General features: G+C 45.8%; 1 protein-coding gene across 2 annotated transcripts in view; it reads right to left on the bottom strand.

Moving 5' to 3' along the window:
* The window catches only part of DKK3 (dickkopf Wnt signaling pathway inhibitor 3), a 194,901-nt gene that overhangs the window by 97,487 nt on the left and 77,199 nt on the right, over positions 1-20,215 (bottom strand). The window contains exon 1 of one of the 2 annotated variants that reach the window (XM_088460518.1): positions 196-261. The exons of the other annotated variant lie outside the window; for it this stretch is intronic. The gene's annotated coding sequence lies outside the window, so the exon portion shown is untranslated. Of the gene's footprint in view, positions 1-195; positions 262-20,215 lie in introns of those variants that run through there. 2 annotated transcript variants of the gene reach the window in all.

Here is a 20,215-nt window from a genome sequence, read left to right as displayed (position 1 = left end):
ACCAGTAACAGATAATACAGAGGGGTGAGGCACCAGTGTACTGACCAGTAACAGATAATGCAGAGGGGTGAGGCAGCCATCAATCAGCATCTGTGTAAAATATATGTTTCTATGTATACTGTGGGCCGTATTGCACCCTGTATACAGACTCAGACCCCTATACAGAGCATTAGCTATACCCCCCCTGGGACTGACCTGAGCTGCAGACGGTTACAGATCCCGATTCCTGGTCCTGGATGATCACAGACAGCAGCAGCAGCTCTACTAGAACAAACCCACTAATCTGCATACTGAGTCATAATAGGCCGAGACGCTACGTCACAGAGGAACACACAAACACAAAGCATTTATACAATGTAACACAGCACACTTATACAATGTAACACAGCGCACTTATACAATGTAACACAGCGCACTTATACAATGTAACACAGCGCACTTATACAATGTAACACAGCGCACTTATACAATGTAACACAGCGCACTTATACAATGTAACACAGCAACCACAGTGCACTTATACAATGTAACACAGCACACACAGTGCACTTATACAATGTAACACAGCACACACAGTGCACTTATACAATGTAACACAGCACACAGTGCATTTATACAATGTAACACAGCGCACACAGTGCATTTATACAATGTAACAGCGCACACAGTGCATTTATACAATGTAACACAGCGCACACAGTGCACTTATACAATGTAACACAGCACACACAGTGCACTTATACAATGTAACACAGCGCACACAGTGCATTTATACAATGTAACACAGCGCATACAGTGTACTTATACAATGTAAACACAGCACACACAGTATTTATACAATGTAACAGCGCATACAGTGTACTTATATAATGTAACACAGCACAAATAGTGCACTTATACAATGTAATAACACAACCATACAGTTATACATTTAACAGCACGGTTATACAATGCAACACAGCACATACAGTGTACTTATACAATGTAACATAGCACATACAGTGTACTTATACAATGTAATAACACAACCACACAGTTATACATTTAACAGTGCATTTATACAATATAACACGGCACATACAGTGTACTTATACAATGTAACAGCACAACAGCACGGTTATACAATGTAGCACAGCACACACAGTGCACTTATACAATGTAACAGCACAATCACACAGTTATACAATGTAATAGCACGGTTATACAATGTAGCACAGCACATACAGTGTACTTATACAATGTAACAGCACAACAGCACGGTTATACAATGTAGCACAGCACACACAGTGCACTTATACAATGTAACAGCACAATCACACAGTTATACAATGTAATAGCACGGTTATACAATGTAGCACAGCACACACAGTGCACTTATACAATGTAACAGCACAATCACACAGTTATACAATGTAACAGCACGGTTATACAATGTAGCACAGCACACACAGTGCACTTATACAATGTAACAGCACAATCACACAGTTATACAATGTAATAGCACGGTTATACAATGTAGCACAGCACACACAGTGCACTTATACAATATAACAGCACACACAGTGCACTTATACAAAGTAACAGCAAACACAGTGCATTTATACAATATAACAGCACAAATAGTGCACTTATACAAAGTAACACAGCAGTTATACAATGTAACACAGCACACATACAATTCACTTAAACAATGTAACAGTAGTTATACAATGTAACAACACAACAGCAGTTATACAATGTAACAGCACACAACGCACTTTTATACAATGTAACATAGCACACAAACAACAGTTATACAATGTAACATACACACACTTTTTTTCTGCATGGAACGGAGCCCGTCCCTGCGGTGTTGAGTAAGTGATCACTGATGCTGACCCCACTGTGCGAGTGCTGGGGAGGGTCCTTTTGATCCCACTCTTGGTAAGTGTTACAATCTGTACCCCATAGACTACAGCGGAGATGGGGTTATATCCACTTGAGGACAGCTGGGGGATACCTTTTTGAAAAGCTGCGACCCCCCCCCCCCCCCTCAGATACATTCAGGGAACACAGTACATTTGCAGATATCCACCGAAAACTGGTATTTTTGGTGGATATACCGCAAATTGACTTCGGTAAATAGGTCTATTCATAATCTGATTTGGGCCTGTTACACATGTGGAAATGCTAGTTTCTGAATGTTATTAGTAGCAGGCCACCCATTATTAGGGGACCGATGGGGCCACCTAGTATTCAGGAAACTAAACTTTCAGAATTTTCCTGTGGGAACTATGTTCAGATAGCGTTGGTTCCCGGGGGGTACGCTCCTTCCTCGGGTAAGGAGGACCGGGATTGTGCATGCACAGTTAGCTGTCCCTGCAGTAACATAATATACACTTATATACAATACAGTCCCACTAGTAGGAATCAGCCCTATAAGTAACATAATATACACTTATATACAATACAGTCCCACTAGTAGCAATCAGCCATATAAGTAACATATAATACACTTCTATACAATACAGTCCCACTAGTAACAATCAGCCCTATAAGTAACATATAATACACAATACACTTCTATACAATACAGTCCCACTAGTAACAATCAGCCCTATAAGTAACATATAATGCACGTATATAGAATACAGTCCCACTAGTAGCAATCAGCCCTATAAGTAACATATAATACACTTATATACAATACAGTACCACTAGTAGCAATCAGCCCTATAAGTAACATATAATACACTTATATAGAATACAGTCCCACTAGTAGCAATCAGCCCTATAAGTAACATATAATGCACGTATATACAATACAGTCCCACTAGTAACAATCAGCCCTATAAGTAACATATAATACACTTATATACAATACAGTCCCACTAGTAGCAATCAGCCCTATAAGTAACATATAATACACTTATATACAATACAGTCCCACTAGTAGCAATCAGCCCTATAAGTAACATATAATGCACTTCTATACAATACAGTCCCACTAGTAGCAATCAGCCCTATAAGTAACATAATACACTTATATACAATACAGTCCCACTAGTAACAATCAGCCCTATAAGTAACATATAATACACGTATATAGAATACAGTCCCACTAGTAGCAATCAGCCCTATAAGTAACATATAATACACTTATATACAATACAGTCCCACTAGTAACAATCAGCCCTATAAGTAACATATAATACACTTATATACAATACAGTCCCACTAGTAGCAATCAGCCCTATAATTAACATATAATGCACGTATATAGAATACAGTCCCACTAGTAGCAATCAGCCCTATAAGTAACATATAATACACTTATATACAATACAGTCCCACTAGTAACAATCAGCCCTATAAGTAACATATAATACACGTATATAGAATACAGTCCCACTAGTAGCAATCAGCCCTATAAGTAACATATAATACACTTATATACAATACAGTACCACTAGTAGCAATCAGCCCTATAAGTAACATATAATACACTTATATACAATACAGTACCACTAGTAGCAATCAGCCCTATAAGTAACATATAATACACTTATATAGAATACAGTCCCACTAGTAGCAATCAGCCCTATAAGTAACATATAATGCACGTATATACAATACAGTCCCACTAGTAACAATCAGCCCTATAAGTAACATATAATACACTTATATACAATACAGTCCCACTAGTAACAATCAGCCCTATAAGTAACATAATACACTTATATACAATACAGTCCCACTAGTAGCAATCAGCCCTATAAGTAACATAATACACTTATATACAATACAGTCCCACTAGTAACAATCAGCCCTATAAGTAACATATAATACACGTATATAGAATACAGTCCCACTAGTAGCAATCAGCCCTATAAGTAACATATAATACACTTATATACAATACAGTCCCACTAGTAGCAATCAGCCCTATAAGTAACATATAATACACGTATATACAATACAGTCCCACTAGTAGCAATCAGCCCTATAAGTAACATATAATGCACTTAAGCTGCCACACATCTAAAGATTATCTGTCCAACCAGCCAACTAGTTGATTGGTTGGAATGAAGATCTGGTAATGTATGGGAGTAACTGATGATCAGCAATCTACTCCCAAACGCCAGAAAATGGACAAAAACTGTTGTTTGAACACATTGTTTAGATCAAACATTTAACAGACTTGTCTGACGTCATTTTCAAATGGAGCAAATTGCTGATCATCAGTTACTCCCATACATTACCAGATTTTCATTCCAACCAATCAACTAGTTGGCTGGTTGGACAGATAATCTTTAGATGTGTGGCAGCTTTAGATACAATACAGTCCCAGTAGTAACAATCAGCCCTATAAGTAACATATAATACACTTTGCTACCAGTGGAACTATATTGTATATATCAGCCCTATAAGTAACATATTATACACTTATATATAATACAGTACCACTAGTAGCAATCAGCCCTATAAGTAACATATAATACACAATACAGTAATATACATTGTTGTTTCTCACTGCGCAGTCATAAAAACACACACTATACCGTAGTCATACACTACTGTACACAGTCACACAATACTGTCATAATAAACCATTGTATCACACACACTACACAGTAGTCATACACTACACAGTCACACAATACTGTCATAATAAACCATTGTATCACACACACTACACAGTAGTCATACACTACACAGTCACATAATACTGACATAATAAACCATTTTATCACACACTCTACACAGTAGTCATACACTACACAGTCACATAATACTGACATAATAAACCATTGTATCACACACACTATACAGTAGTCATACACCACAGTCACACAATACTAACATAATAAACCATTGTATCACACACACTATACAGTAGTCATACACCACAGTCACACAATATTAACATAATAAACCATTGTATCACACAAAATAAAGTCATGCAGCAGTCGTGTACAATATTGGCACAATCAAACACACTCACAATGCTATCACACATGCACTATATACCCGGCCAGTAATGGATCTACAGTATATATAAAGCATAAAACAACAGGACGGGAAGGTGCTCGTAGTATAGTAATTCAATACCCAGTGATCGGTGAAATATGAGGTATTATTCATACATAATAGCACAATTTATGACGTGTATCTGAAACAACTGCAGATAATAGTGAAGTCCTCTCTCAGCATGGCAGGACCTGGAATATGGCATACAGGCTGGCACCAGACACATGAAAAAGACTCAGGGCCTGATTCAGACCCGGTCGCTAACAAGCAATCGCTCATTACTGGTGATGTTTGGTAATGTGCGCATGAGTGTACTTCGCGTGTACGGGGGAGTGGAGGTGCGAATGCAGACGTGCCTGAGCATCTTAACGCTGCTTCAGAGGCGTGAATCATTAATAGGCAGCGTCATAGTACACGTCACCTGGTTGAATGATACACTGAAGTGCTTGCGGTAGGGTGCAGTCAACCGCAAGCGCTGCGGTCAGTTCCGATGGACCCGGATGTACCGATGGTTGCACACACTTACTGGAGATGACGTGCACAAGTGGGCGTCTTAAGAGACGCTGGTGGGCATCCGCATACACAAAGCGATTGCTTTCCAAGACATAGTGGGCGTGCTAATGCCTTGCCGTGCGATCGCCTGCCTTGACGTCACTTAGCTGAATTTTCATATGCTGGGAGCGAATGTCCGCATCTTGCGAGCGGGTCTGAATCAGGCCCCCAGTGTAGTATTAAAATGATTTTATATTGGAAATAAATGGACAATAAAACGTGACACAAAGCATTTAAATAAAACAGAGTGCTTCACCCAGGGCTTTATGGTGAGTGTTTAATGACAACTGGGGCTGTGCCATAAAGTCTTCCTTGGTGAGCCCCTCCTGGCATTACAGTGTGATGGGCATATAAGATCGCCACCATATATAAGTGACAGTTTTATTGGAAGGGGCCACCCCAACACTCAATCCGGCCCTGGTACCATGTAATCACCCAATAAAGGTGTAGGACATGGGTGATGCACTCTAAGTGACAATTATAATATAGCCAAACTGTGCCGCAACTGGGTGTTACAGCACTCTGTGCCCGCCACGCCACCCCCAGCGCATGATGTCATGCAGAGGGGGGCAGGGTCGCCAGCACCCAGATTAGCAATGTCAGAGTATCCTCAGGGTGCTCCGGGGGGCTGTATAGGCTGCGGTGTCCATGACTTAGGCTGCAGGGTGCTCCGGGGGGGCAGTATAGGCTGCGGTGTCCATTACTTGGGCTATATACTGTATAGATCAGACAGTGCCAGCGCGCAGCCCTTTGTGTCTGGTGTCCACACTGTACAGGTCAGACAGCGCCAGCGCGTAGCCCTTTGTGTCTGGTGTCCATACTGTACAGGTCAGACAGCGCCAGCGCGTAGCCCTTTGTGTCTGGTGTCCGTACTGTACAGGTCAGACAGCGCCAGAGCGTAGCCCTTTGTGTCTGGTGTCCGTACTGTACAGGTCAGACAGCGCCAGCGCGTAGCCCTTTGTGTCTGGTGTCCATACTGTACAGGTCAGACAGCGCCAGCGCGTAGCCCTTTGTGTCTGGTGTCCATACTGTACAGGTCAGACAGCGCCAGCGCGTAGCCCTTTGTGTCTGGTGTCCATACTGTACAGGTCAGACAGCGCCAGCGCGTAGCCCTTTGTGTCTGGTGTCCACACTGTATAGATCAGACAGCGCCAGCGCGCTCAGGTGTGATATGTGGTGCAGCCGGTCTCAGCTATCGCCCTGCAGTACAGACATACCTCACAGTCCGTTCTAGACCAGCGTTTCATCTGCTTTCATCATGATTGATAAATGTTACTTAGTGACAGCTGTAATGGGTGAAAGTTTCAGGCAAACACTAGAAGTAAATCATTATAGACAGAAGCTGAGCTGGTGATTCCTGTTTTATATAGATATTTACAGACGCACCGATGACTATAATCATAAACGGGTCTCCATGGATCTGAATGAAAACAAAATAACCATTTCCGAGTTTTGCCTCTGCATAATGAGCCACAGTATGCTGTGACATGTAGTCATCCAGCTGGTAGGGCATGCTGAAACTTGTAGTACCACTACCTATGAAGAGCCATAGGTATTTCTCATTTACACCAAGCTCATTCATTTCCCCCCTGGGGAAATTCCAGTGACTCAAACAGAAACACGTCAGGCCTGTACGTTATCTCATCGCCAATTGTGGACCATTAACGCTACCAGGGGAGAACGGCTTAATTTTACGCCCCACTTGTTAGTATGCTCTGCTCCTTCCTAAGGCAACGAAGATCATTGGCGTTTTAGAACTTGGGGCCATATGTACTTAAATCGTGCGTTAACTGCAGTTTACACATGATTCTAAGTATCAGGCTACCCACTGCCTAATACCGGAAATATCCCAGATATCACCTGCAATAGGCTAATTAGTGCTTCAGAACGCAGTCAGCATTATTCTTAATGGAGACAGTGCCAGCCTCATTTACAAAGCAACAAAGGTCCCTCAGATGGCGGTAGCCGCTTTGTGCCTACGGAGGCTTTCTAACAGGAAAGGGATTTGTGATCCCTCCAGGGCCGTAGCTAGGGTCGTGAGGCCGGTGCCATCGCATAGGGCACCACAGGTCAGGGGGCGCTGTTTGGGTCTGTCAAATTTCTGTTTATTATCATTCTCACTTGTAGCTTCCTCTTATTTCATCCCCAGCATCTCCTGGCCTCCCCTATCTCTTCCCTGCCCCTTCCCCATGAGGCCATGGCCCTCTCTCAGGTGCACTATATTATGTCCCTATTTATCCCCAGCATCTCCTGGCCTCCTCTATCTCTCCCTTGGCCCTTCCCCATGAGGCGATGGCCCTTTCTCAGGTGCACTATATTATGTCCCTATTTATCCCCAGGCCTCTCCTATCTCTTCCCTGGCCCTTCCCCATGAAGCCATGGACCTTGTTCGGGTGCATTATGTCCCTTTGAAAAATGAGGGGGGCACCAATGCTCTTTCTGGCACAGGGCACCAAATAGTCTAGTTACGGCTCTGGATCCATCTCCGGCAGCCTCCATTCTCCAGTAATGTATCTTGGTAAATAAAACTGTGCACATGCAGGGGGAATGTAATAGCCAGAGATTGCAGTGACTTGGGGGTAGATGTACTAAGCTTTGGAGAGAGAGAATGTACTAACCAATCAGCTCCTAACATAAATATATATATATATATATATATATATATATATATATATATATATATATGTATGTATGTATGTATTTTTGCAAAGCCGTGTAATTACACTTGTGGGAACACTGGCTCTGGAATTGCCGAATGAGGGGAGGAGAGTGTGCGGAGCTTCAGGGACTGATTGGACGAGAGCCATTTGTCCCTGAGAGTTTGTGGCAGAAATAAGGATTTTCCTTGTATAACATACTCAGACGGCGTTACTGTATATAAGGCGTCTGTAAGGAGTTTCCTTGTATAACATTACACTCAGACGGCGTTACTGTATATAAGGCGTCTGTAAGGATTTTCCTTGTATAACGTTACGCTCAGACGGCGTTTTTGTATATAAGGTGTCTAAGGGTTTTCCTTGTATAACATTATACTGCATGGCCGGCGCTATCAGTAGGCAGCTGCAGGGCCAGCCGGATCGTTAGGCAGCTGCAGGGCCGGCGCTATCGGTAGGCAGCTGCAGGGCCGGCGCTATCAGTAGGCAGCTGCAGGGCCGGCGCTATCAGTAGGCAGCTGCAGGGCCGGCGCTATCAGTAGGCAGCTGCAGGGCCGGCGCTATCAGTAGGCAGCTGCAGGGCCGGCGCTATCAGTAGGCAGCTGCAGGGCCGGCGCTATCAGTAGGCAGCTGCAGGGCCGGCGCTATCAGTAGGCAGCTGCAGGGCCGGCGCTATCAGTAGGCAGCTGCAGGGCCGGCGCTATCAGTAGGCAGCTGCAGGGCCGGCGCTATCAGTAGGCAGCTGCAGGGCCGGCGCTATCAGTAGGCAGCTGCAGGGCCGGCGCTATCAGTAGGCAGCTGCAGGGCCGGCGCTATCAGTAGGCAGCTGCAGGGCCGGCGCTATCAGTAGGCAGCTGCAGGGCCGGCGCTATCAGTAGGCAGCTGCAGGGCCGGCGCTATCAGTAGGCAGCTGCTTAGGGCGCCGCTGAGCTGTATCACAAATAGAATGGAGGATGCCTCTGACAGAAACATCCTGCTGCTTGTACATGACGCCGATGGCAGCCGCTTCAATCCCTGCTCCTACTGTGACTCCACCTCTCACTGCCAGGACTCTGCTGCCGGTCTGTCAGGCGATTACCTGGCGCTCTTTCCTCCCCGGATCTCACCTCCTCTCTCTTTTTAGAAGACACAAGGAGCCAGCTGGCCCTAATGTCATCTATGGTGAGCGCTGTAAAAATGAAATAACACACACACTGGATCACATATCACATATTGTATAAAGCTCCAATGAGTAAGGAGCGTGATTTCAGGTTTTGCAGCCATTGGGGGTATTCAATATGGGAGTGAAAAGTCTGTGCTTGACTCTTTGCTCCTCATCGCAGGTTTTCTGGGGATAAAGTATCGGGCGGGTGCCCGCTTTATCCCCGTATTCAATTAGGAATCAACGAAAGCGGGAGCTGGCGGAAAGGTAAGTTTCGACAAAAAAATTTATATTTTCGGAAATTGTTCCTGGGACCAACTATACTCAACATCGACAGCACGCCCCCTTTGGTACGAGACCCGGAGCGACGGTTTGCCCATCGCTATCCGGGTCTCGCGCATGCGCACGATGGAGCGGGGTCCGTCGACCCGCTTGCGAGCGCTCAGCGCTCGCGAGCGGGTCTGAATCAGGCCCTCTGTGCTGGTTATTTTCCTGTACAGCTATACTACATCATATATTAATTATTTATTACCAAATAAACCAACATACAAGGTGCATAGACACACAACAATGTTAGTAACCAACGATTTTAATGAACAATTTTTGTTCAGATTTTCCCTTGAAAAAGTGAACGAAAATCGTTGGTTACTAAATTACTGAACGATTTTCATGAACAATGAACGATTTTTTTAATCATGCATACAGTACAACATTAACGATTTTCTGAACGAAAATCGTTTGTTGGACAGTCAGAATGGACGATGAACTACAAACGTGAATGCGCATGAACGATTATCATTTATTGTTCACCTTAAAAAGATGAACGATTTTACAAACGATTTAACGATAACGACGTAGTTATAGTTAAATCGTTTTAAAAAATCGTTATTTGTGTACGCACCTTAACTGTAAACCTTGTGTTCACCTATCTATACTACTACTAATGCTCAGACCTGGGTACTGTAGACCACCCCCACCAGAAATACCTGCTCCCCCCTCCCTCCTAATAACGGATTTGAGGGGCTGTATGAGTTTAATTCCCATGTAGGAGATTTTACTGCAGTGACAGAGCTTATTCTATAGAGCACAGTGGGCCTGATTCAGCCCCGCTCGCGAGCGCTATGCGAGCCAGCTCCATCGTGCACATGTGCGAGACCCGGATAGCGACGGCCAAACCGTCACTCCGGGTCTCGTACCAAGGGGGGCGTGCTGTCATTGTTGACTGACAGCACACCCCCTTTGGTGGGCAGGCCGGGGGAGTGGCTGCCCAGACGGAGGCGTTCCCATGGGAACGCCTACCATCTGGGGCCGGCCCCACTGACATCACAGTGATGTCAGTGGGAGTGCTTTCGGCTGTTAGAGCCGAAAGCACTCTAGGGCCTGCGGCAACGAGATCCTACCACAAGAGCCAAAAATGACGTGATTGCGTGGCTCCGATCCACCCGCAAACACTCGTCGTCTGGCCAGTCTCGCCCCCGTTTGCTGGCCACGCCCCCCTAGTCATGCCGATCTGGCTGCTCCCTCCCAGAAGGTACAGCCAGATAGTCGGCAAGTATGGGCCAGAGATTCCCAAACGAGGTCCTCAAGGCTCCCCAACAGGTCAGGTGTTACAGAGAGCCAGGGCTGAGCACAGGTGTTAGAGAGCCAGGGCTGAGCACAGGTGTTACAGAGAGCCAGGGCTGAGCACAGGTGTTACAGAGAGCCAGGGCTGAGCACAGGTGTTACAGAGAGCCAGGGCTGAGCACAGGTGTTACAGAGAGCCAGGGCTGAGCACAGGTGTTACAGAGAGCCAGGGCTGAGCACAGGTGTTACAGAGAGCCAGGGCTGAGCACAGGTGTTACAGAGAGCCAGGGCTGAGCACAGGTGTTACAGAGAGCCAGGGCTGAGCACAGGTGTTACAGAGAGCCAGGGCTGAGCACAGGTGTTACAGAGAGCCAGGGCTGAGCACAGGTGTTACAGAGAGCCAGGGCTGAGCACAGGTGTTACAGAGAGCCAGGGCTGAGCACAGGTGTTACAGAGAGCCAGGGCTGAGCACAGGTGTTACAGAGAGCCAGGGCTGAGCACAGGTGTTACAGAGAGCCAGGGCTGAGCACAGGTGTTACAGAGAGCCAGGGCTGAGCACAGGTGTTACAGAGAGCCAGGGCTGAGCACAGGTGTTACAGAGAGCCAGGGCTGAGCACAGGTGTTACAGAGAGCCAGGGCTGAGCACAGGTGACTTAATTAGTACCTCAGTCAATTTGATTTAGCCACCTATGCTCAGCCATGGATATCCCTATAACCTGACCTGTAGGGGAGCCTTGAGGACCACGTTTGGGAGAATTTATAATAATAAATGTAATAAGTGTGTATGTGAGGAGCTGGGTGGAGCAGGGGCGTAACTAGGTATTTAAAGGTCCCATAGCAAAAGTTTGAAAGGGCCCCTATGTAATAATATAAATATAACACACAAGCTGTACACACACAACAATTTAGTAAATGAACGATTTTAGTTAATATTTCCCTTGAAAATTATTAAATGTAATGAACATTTTTTTTTTTAACTACTAACGATTTTTGCATATTCCCTTAATGAAAATCGTTGAGTTGGTCAGTCTGACTGAGCTACAAATGTGAACGCGCATGAACGGTGATCGTTCACGGTTTTAACTCAGAAAGTGAACGATTAACAATAAAGTTAACGATAATCGTTCAAAAAATCGTTGTGTGTGTATGCACCTATACTATTACAATGAAGACGGACCCCGCGGCAGCCGCGCTCCTTGCATTCGTTCCTGCATGATGTAAGTAAGATTTTGCTGAATAGACTATGTAACATGGGACATTATTGGAAACTCATTATTTTTATTCCATGCTAAAAAGCTGCAATTCTGCATCACTAGCCCTATATACTGTATACTATATACTGTATACTATATACTATATACTGTATACTGTAAGCAGCCGCTTGAGCTTATATTAGTTGAAATGTGGATGTAGTCGGCTTCCCAGTGTGCGAGAGTTCCCGACGGTCTAAAAATACCGGCAATGAAATCCCAACTGCGTTGATGATCCTGGCACCTGTATCCCGACCGCCGACGTCCCGAAGGTATCGGGGGTTAGGGGAGGGATATGGTACGGGGTTAGGCACTAGGGGGAGGGTTAGGCACTAGGGGAGGAGGGTTAGGCACTAGGGGGGAGGGTTAGGCACTAGGGGGGGAGGCTTAGTGGTAAGGCACTAGGGGGGAGGGTTAGGGGTGAGGTTTAGGCACTAGGGGGGAGGGTTAGGCACTAGGGGGGAGGGTTATGGTTAGGCACTAGGGGGGGTTAGGAACTAGGGGGGAGAGTTAGGGTTAAGGCACTAGGGGGGAGAGTTAGGGTTAAGGCACTAGGGGGAGGGTTATGGTTAGGCACTAGGGGGAGGGTTATGGTTAGGCACTAGGGGGAGGGTTATGGTTAGGCACTAGGGGGAGGGTTAGGCACTAGGGGGAGGGTTATGGTTAGGCACTAGGGGGAGGGTTATGGTTAGGCACTAGGGGGAGGGTTATGGTTAGGCACTAGGGGGAGGGTTATGGTTAGGCACTAGGGGGAGGGTTATGGTTAGGCACTAGGGGAGGGTTAGGCACAAGGGGGAGGGTTAGGCACTAGGGGGAGGGTTAGGCACTAGGGGGAGGGTTAGGCACTAGGGGGAGGGTTAGGCACTAGGGGGAGGGTTAGGCACTAGGGGGAGGGTTAGGCACTAGGGAGGTGGCGGCACGGATAGGAGGTGGCTTCCCTTATGTCTCAAATTTACTTACTATGAGGAGGAGTTAAAGAAAATAATGCCCCTTGAGGTGCACATGACGTCATTGACAGACGCCCCCTAACATCAGAGGATGGCGGTAACATCACTGACAGACGCCCCCCTAACATCAGAGGATGATGGTAACATCACTGACAGATGCCCCCTAACATCAGAAGATGGTGGTAACATCACTGACAGATGCCCCCTAACATCAGAGGATGGCGGTAACATCACTGACAGATGCCCCCCTAACATCAGAGGATGGCGGTAACATCACTGACAGACGCCCCCTAACATCAGAAGATGGTGGTAACATCACTGACAGACGCCCCCCTAACATCAGAGGATGGCGGTAACAATCTTCTGCTTCTCGTCTCCAAGAAACTATGGCATCTGCACAAAGACATCACAGGGCAACTACTGTACCGGCAGAGGATGATGGGGAAGTAGATGGTTTCATACAAATAAGATTTATATTATGGCAAAAATCAATGATAGTAACACCATGACCTATGTCTGCCAGTAACGTGAACATTAATACCACAGTCATGTGCATTTGCCTACACAGTATACCAGGCCCCATCCTACACAGTATACCAGCCCCATCCTGCAGTGTACCAGCCCCATCCTGCACAGTATACCAGTGTTAAAAGTCCAGTCCAGGACTTGTCTCCTGCCAGTATTCCTCCTGCTCCTGACCATGCTTCTAGGTTGCCGACACTTAGGTCTAGCTTCAATTTCCTCCAAGAATTCAGTACTTGTTCCTGTATCCATTCATTTAGCTGATAAAAAGTTCAAGACACAGGCTTTTTTGGATAGTGGAGCAGCAGCTAATTTTATGGACTATTCATTCTTTCAGAAGTTAAAGATTCCTGCAGTTCCATTAAAGCAAGAAGTTTCCATTTGTGGCCTGGATGAAGGCTTAATCTCTAAAGGAACTCTTAAGGCTAAGACACCTCTTATACGGCTTACCGTGGGTGTTTTACATATTGAACTCATTTCATATTTTCTTCTGCATTGTCCTTTGGTTCCAATTGTATTGGGCCTTCCGTGGCTTAATTACACAATCCATCCATTGACTGGTCCTCTGGGGAGATTATTAAGTGGAGCCCTGAATGTCAGTCCTCATGCCTTTCACTCAGTGTGCGGATGCTACAATGTCCTGAAGTTTCGTCCGCTTGTAGCATTCCTCCTCTATATTCGGATTTTGCTGATGTGTTTTCTAAACAAAAAGCTAATGCATTGCCTCCACATCGACCATATGATTGCGCCATCAATCTGGTTCCTGGAGCCAAGTTGCCTAAAGGTCGTTTGTATTCTCTGTCCATTCCTGAGAGTAAAGCTATGGAGGATTATATTAAAGAGGATTTAGCCAGAGGATTTATTCGTCCATCCAAGTCCCCGGTCGGTGCAGGCTTCTTTTTTGTCCAAAAGAAGGATGGGTCTCTACGTCCATGTATAGACTATAGAGGATTTAACAGTATAACCATCAAGAACTCAAACCCGCTACCTCTTATTTCTGTACTTTTTGATCAACTCAGAGAAGCGACAATTTTCTCCAAAACTGATCTCAGAGGAGCTTATAACCTTATTCGCATTAAGGAAGGTGATGAGTGGAAGACCGCTTTCAACACCCATTCAGGTCACTATGAGTACCTAGTCATGCCATTTGGACTCGCTAACGCTCCTGCTAATTTTCAGGATTTAATTAATGACGTCCTTCAAGAGTTACTGGGTGTTTTCATGGTTGTCTATTTGGATGATATCCTTATTTACTCCAAGACAGAAGAGCTCCATGTTCAACATGTTTGTTTGGTTTTGCAACAGCTTTGTGAGCATCAACTTTTATCAATTCTTTCTCTTTGTGGCTCCTATTGTGGACCTTACCAAGAAAGGAGCGGATACAGCTAATTGGCCTTTGAAGGCTATCCAGGCCTTTCAAGATCTGAAGACTGCCTTTACTCATGCACCTGTTCTACGTCATCCTGATCCTGAGTTGCTATTTATTTTGGAAGTTGATGCATCAGAGGTTGGGGCTGGTGCAATCCTTTCTCAAAGAAGTCCTCCAGATAAGAAATTGCATCCATGTGCTTTTTTTTCACGCAAATTTGCCACTGCTGAACGGAATTACGATGTGAGGAACAGAGAATTGCTAGCCATTAAATGGGCTTTTGAAGATTTTAGACACTGGCTTGAGGGGGCCAAACATCAAGTCACGGTTCTCACTGATCATAAAAATTTGGCCTATATTGAAACAGCTAAGCGTCTCAATTCCAGACAAGCACGTTGGGCTTCATTTTTTACTCGTTTTAATTTTGTTATTTCCTTCCGTCCTGGTTCTAAAAATGTTAAAGCTGATGCTCTCTCCAGAAGTTTCTTCTCTGACCAACAAGTCTCCGTTTCTGAAGAACCCATCATTCCTAAAGATTTCATTCATTTTGCCTTAACCCGGACTCTAGCTGAGACACTCCAGAGATGCCAATCTGAAGCTCCATCAAATGTTCCTGCTCATCTTCTTTTTGTTCCTGAGAGACTTAGGAAAACTGTCCTTTTGGATTTTCATTCTAAGAAAGCCTTTGGTCATCCAGACATTACTAAAGGTGCGTACACACTACACGATATGCTCCCTGAGCGATATCGTGTAGTGTGTCCCCGGCAGGCTGTGCTCAATGTCGTTCATGACATTGAGCACAGCCGCTGAACGATATCATTAATGATATCATTCAGCGCCGGGCTCTCTCCCCCATTCCCCAACATGCAGCAACCTGACGAGGTCGTCAGATTGTGCTGCATGTTCAGGCGATGGACAATGTCGGAAACGACCAGCGGGAGTGCGCATCGCTGGTAGTTTCCGACATAAAAGTGCACGATTTGTGCACGATTACTGAGCGATTGCACGATTACGATGTCGTAATCGTGCAGTCGTTCAGTAATATCGCCCAGTGTGTACCCACCATTAGACTATGGACATTCTCTCTCGTTCTGTCTGGTGGCCAGCCTTAGCTAAAGATGTCCGTGAGTTTGTGTTAGCATGTGAAGTCTGTGCCTGTAATAAGACTCCTCGGCCAGCTCTTCTTCTTCCGTTGTCTACACCTAAGAGACCTTGGACGCACATTGCCAAGGACTTCATTGTGGATCTTCCAGTTTCCTCTAGATGTTTGGTTGTCTGGACGGTTGTGGACCGATTTAGTAAAATGGCACACTTTGGCCCTGATTCAGACCCACTTGCGAGCGGCTGTCTGCTCGCAAGTGGGTCGATGGTCTGCACTGCGCATGCGCACGACGGAGGGAGCTCCGTCGTGCGCATGCGTGAGACGCGACGAGCGAAGGACTTTCCTTCGCTCGTAGTGTCTGATCAAAGGGGGCGTGCTGTCGATGTTGATTGACAGCACGCCCCCTTTGGTGGGCGTGCCGGGGGCATGCCTGCCAGACGGAGGCGTTCTCAAGGGAACGCCTACCGTCAGAAGCCGGCCCCACTGACATCACTAGTGATGTCAGTGGGAGTGATTTTGGCTCTGATAGAGCCAAAATCACTCCTGGCCTTGCGGTTGAGAAACTCAACCGCAGGCTTCTGCTCGCAGTGGCGATGGTCAAGACCATCGCGACCATCATCCTGCACGCTCATATATGCTGTGGGTGGTGACCCACAGCTATACGAGCATCCAGGAGGACGCACCATATTTATGGAGGTGGGCCCTGATTCAGAGCGAGCGCTCTGGTCAGAGCGTCCGGCTCTGAATCAGGGCCTTTGTTCCTTTGTCCAAGCTGCCATCGGCTAGAGAACTTTCTTCATAATTTATACAACACGTTTTTAGACTTCATGGATTGCCTTTAGGTATTGTGTCTGATCGTGGCACTCAATTCACTACACAATTTTGGAAAGCATTTTGTTCCTCGATGGGTATTTCTATCAGTCTCTCTTCAGGATATCATCCACAGTCCAATGGTCAGACGGAACGTGCCAACCAGTCTCTGGAGCAATATTTACGTTGTTTCATTTCCAAATGTCATTCAGATTGGATCCTACATTTGCCTCTGGCAGAATTTGCGTTCAGCAATGCTCGTCATTCAGCTTCATCTGTGTCTCCATTTTTCTGTGTCATCGGTCAGCATCCCAGAGCTAACTCCTTTGAACCTAATGTTTCCAGGGTGTCTACTCCATCATCTGTGTCTCGGCTTCGCCGTATTTGGAGCAAAGTTCATCAAAGTCTCTGCAAAGTTTCTCTTTGTTCCAAGAGAATTGCTGACAGGCATCGAAGACCGTGTTCATTGAAAAAGGGAGATTTGGTCTGGCTTTCTACTAAGAATATCAAGCTGCGCCAACCAACTCATAAATTGGGACCTAGATTCATCGGCCCTTTTCGCATCATTGCTCAAGTGAATCCCGTCGCTTACAATTTGCAACTACCCAATTCTTTACGTATTAACAGCACTTTTCATTGCTCTCTCCTCAAACCATTTTTTTCTTCCACGAGATTTGGAAGTAAGCCTAGTGCCAAACCTGGTCCAGTGACTGTCCATGGTCAACAGGAATTTGTGGTTGAAAGAATTCTGGACTCCAAGTTCTCCAGAGGTAAAGTACAGTTTTTGGTTCATTGGAGGGGTTACGGCCCAGAGGAACGTTCCTGGGTTTCGGAAGATGCACTCCATGCTTCCAGACTGAAAAGACTTTTCTTTCAGAAGTTTCCTGATAAACCTGGATCTGGGGGTTCTTCAACCCCGTGTCAAGAGGGGGGGGGGGTACTGTTACAAGTCCAGTCCAGGACTTGTCTCCTGCCAGTATTCCTCCTACTCCTGACCATGCTTCTAGGTTGCCGGTTGCTAGGAGACCCAGACGTCAGAGGATTTCACATGTTTCCTCCTAGTGTTGCCTGACTGGCAGCTGATCCTATTTGAACTTCCTGGACTGTCGCCGCCCTGTCGGCTATAGAGTTTTCATGTGGAACTTTTGGTTATGCAAGCTGCTCTCTGTGCATCCAGACTTCCAGCTATAATTTGTACATGTTGTGTGTATTCTGCTCACCGGCTTCTAAGTGACCCAAGTACCCTGGGTTCAAGCATCACTGTTTGCAGAGCCCTCCAGGCCATACAGCTACCCTGCTTCTACACCACGTTTCAAGCATCGCTGTCTACTAGGCCCTCCACGCCATACAGCAATCCTGCTTCTACACCATGTTTCAAGCACCGCTGTCTACTAGGCCCTCCAGGCCATACAGCAATCCTGCTTCAACACCACGTTTCAAGCATCGCTGTCTACTAGGCCCTCCAGGCCATACAGCAATCCTGCTTCTACACCACGTTTCAAGCATCGCTGTCAACTAGGCCTCCTGGCCATTTAACAAATTTAGTTTGGACTGTAAGTCTACAGTATATTCCATTGACTGTCCTATTGTTTCAGCTACTTATTACATCATGGACATGTTGTGTTTGTACTGGCCCTCTTGGTCCACCATATCATTTATTAAGTACACTGCCATTATTCTAATATTCTGCTTGTGACTGTTCTTCTATGTGCCACGTATCTCCAATACCTCCATTTCGGTCCTAGCAAATTGCTAGAGGATCGTAACAACCAGCCCCATCCTGCACAGTATACCAGGCCCCATCCTGCACAGTATACCAGGCCCCATCCTGCACAGTATACCAGGCCCCATCCTGCACAGTATACCAGGCCCCATCCTGCACAGTATACCAGCCCCCATCCTGCACAGTATACCAGCCCCCATCCTGCACAGTATACCAGCCCCCATCCTGCACAGTATACCAGCCCCATCCTGCACAGTCACATACATATTATGTTGATGAAAGCTCCTGTAATTAGATCGTGGTTACCGACAGTAACTGCATCATCCACAATCACCTCACCAATGAGCAAGGATGAGGCTGCCTGTGATTGGTCGGGGGCTGCTACATAGTAACAGGATGCACAAACTATTGCTGTCCTTGTCTGTAAATGAAGATCTCACTTTACATAACATAATATGATACTGACACAAGCTGTTATGTCCTTAGGCCCATCACATGCCTATCAGGCACCTAGAGGAACAGGAGCACATCATATTTACTCTTATACCAGAGGATGTTCCTGCTCAGGCATCACAGAGCCCCTGAGTCCACGTGACCCCCCGAGCCCCTCCCCCTCCAGCTTCTGACTTGGGCAACATGTAGAAGAATTTAGGAAGCTACAATTTGACAAGACAAACATTGTCACCGTACAAACTCCCAGGTAAGAAGTATACACATTATATATATATACATATACACACATCCAGGAAAAACACACACATACATACATATACACACTTACAACATGGCAGGTACATTTGTGTTCATTCTTTATCTCATTGATGTAGACTATGATTTTGTTGGCTTTCCGCATACACTGTATATTGTTTCCATGTATGTGCCCATTTTGCAGACATGTTTTTACATTTCTAAAATGTTATGCAGCAGAAATTTCGGCTTGCGTCGCTTTAATACACAAATAAGGAACCTAATTGCTAGAAAAACATTGGTTAAACCAGTGGATCCCAAACTTTTTTTAGAATCACAACGCCCCAGGGTATCCGCATTTTCTGCATAGCACCCCTGGGCCAAAAGGTTCTCAGCAAAAATGAACTAAAGTAAATTGTGCTTATATGTCTCCCTTAGGCTCAGTTATGTGCTGGGCAAGGGCAGAACTATGGGAGACAATGGAGGCGCCTGCCGCCGGGCTCCAGCTCTGAAGGGGCACCTCCTCCATTGTCCACAACATATTTACCCCACTAAGGGCTGTAACTATGTACCCGGAGTGTACCTTCATGGCCCTTCCCAGCACCTGAGAAGCCCCCATACACTAGTGCAGAGCTCCATGTCAGACCATCAGCTGCTGCCTTCATCTATCTGTAGTCTACATGCGAATTGCTACATTACAGTGTCAGCGGCTGCTACAGGGGGGCACCAAATTATAACTTGCCTCCGGGTGTCTGGAATGAATTTACGCCACTGGTGCTGGGTGACAGGGGCTGCGTTTATTTTTGCCACATATGTTTTTGATAGGGAAAACCAGTGCTGGGTTCTGCCAATCACACATACTGGACCACCCGAGGCACCCCTGCA

Source organism: Taudactylus pleione, unplaced genomic scaffold, assembly GCF_031769625.1.
Source record: "Taudactylus pleione unplaced genomic scaffold, aTauple2 ptg000047l, whole genome shotgun sequence".
Lineage (NCBI taxonomy): Eukaryota > Metazoa > Chordata > Amphibia > Anura > Myobatrachidae > Taudactylus > Taudactylus pleione.
Note: the sequence above shows the minus strand (reverse complement) of the source record. Positions and strands in the feature narration are given on the sequence as shown.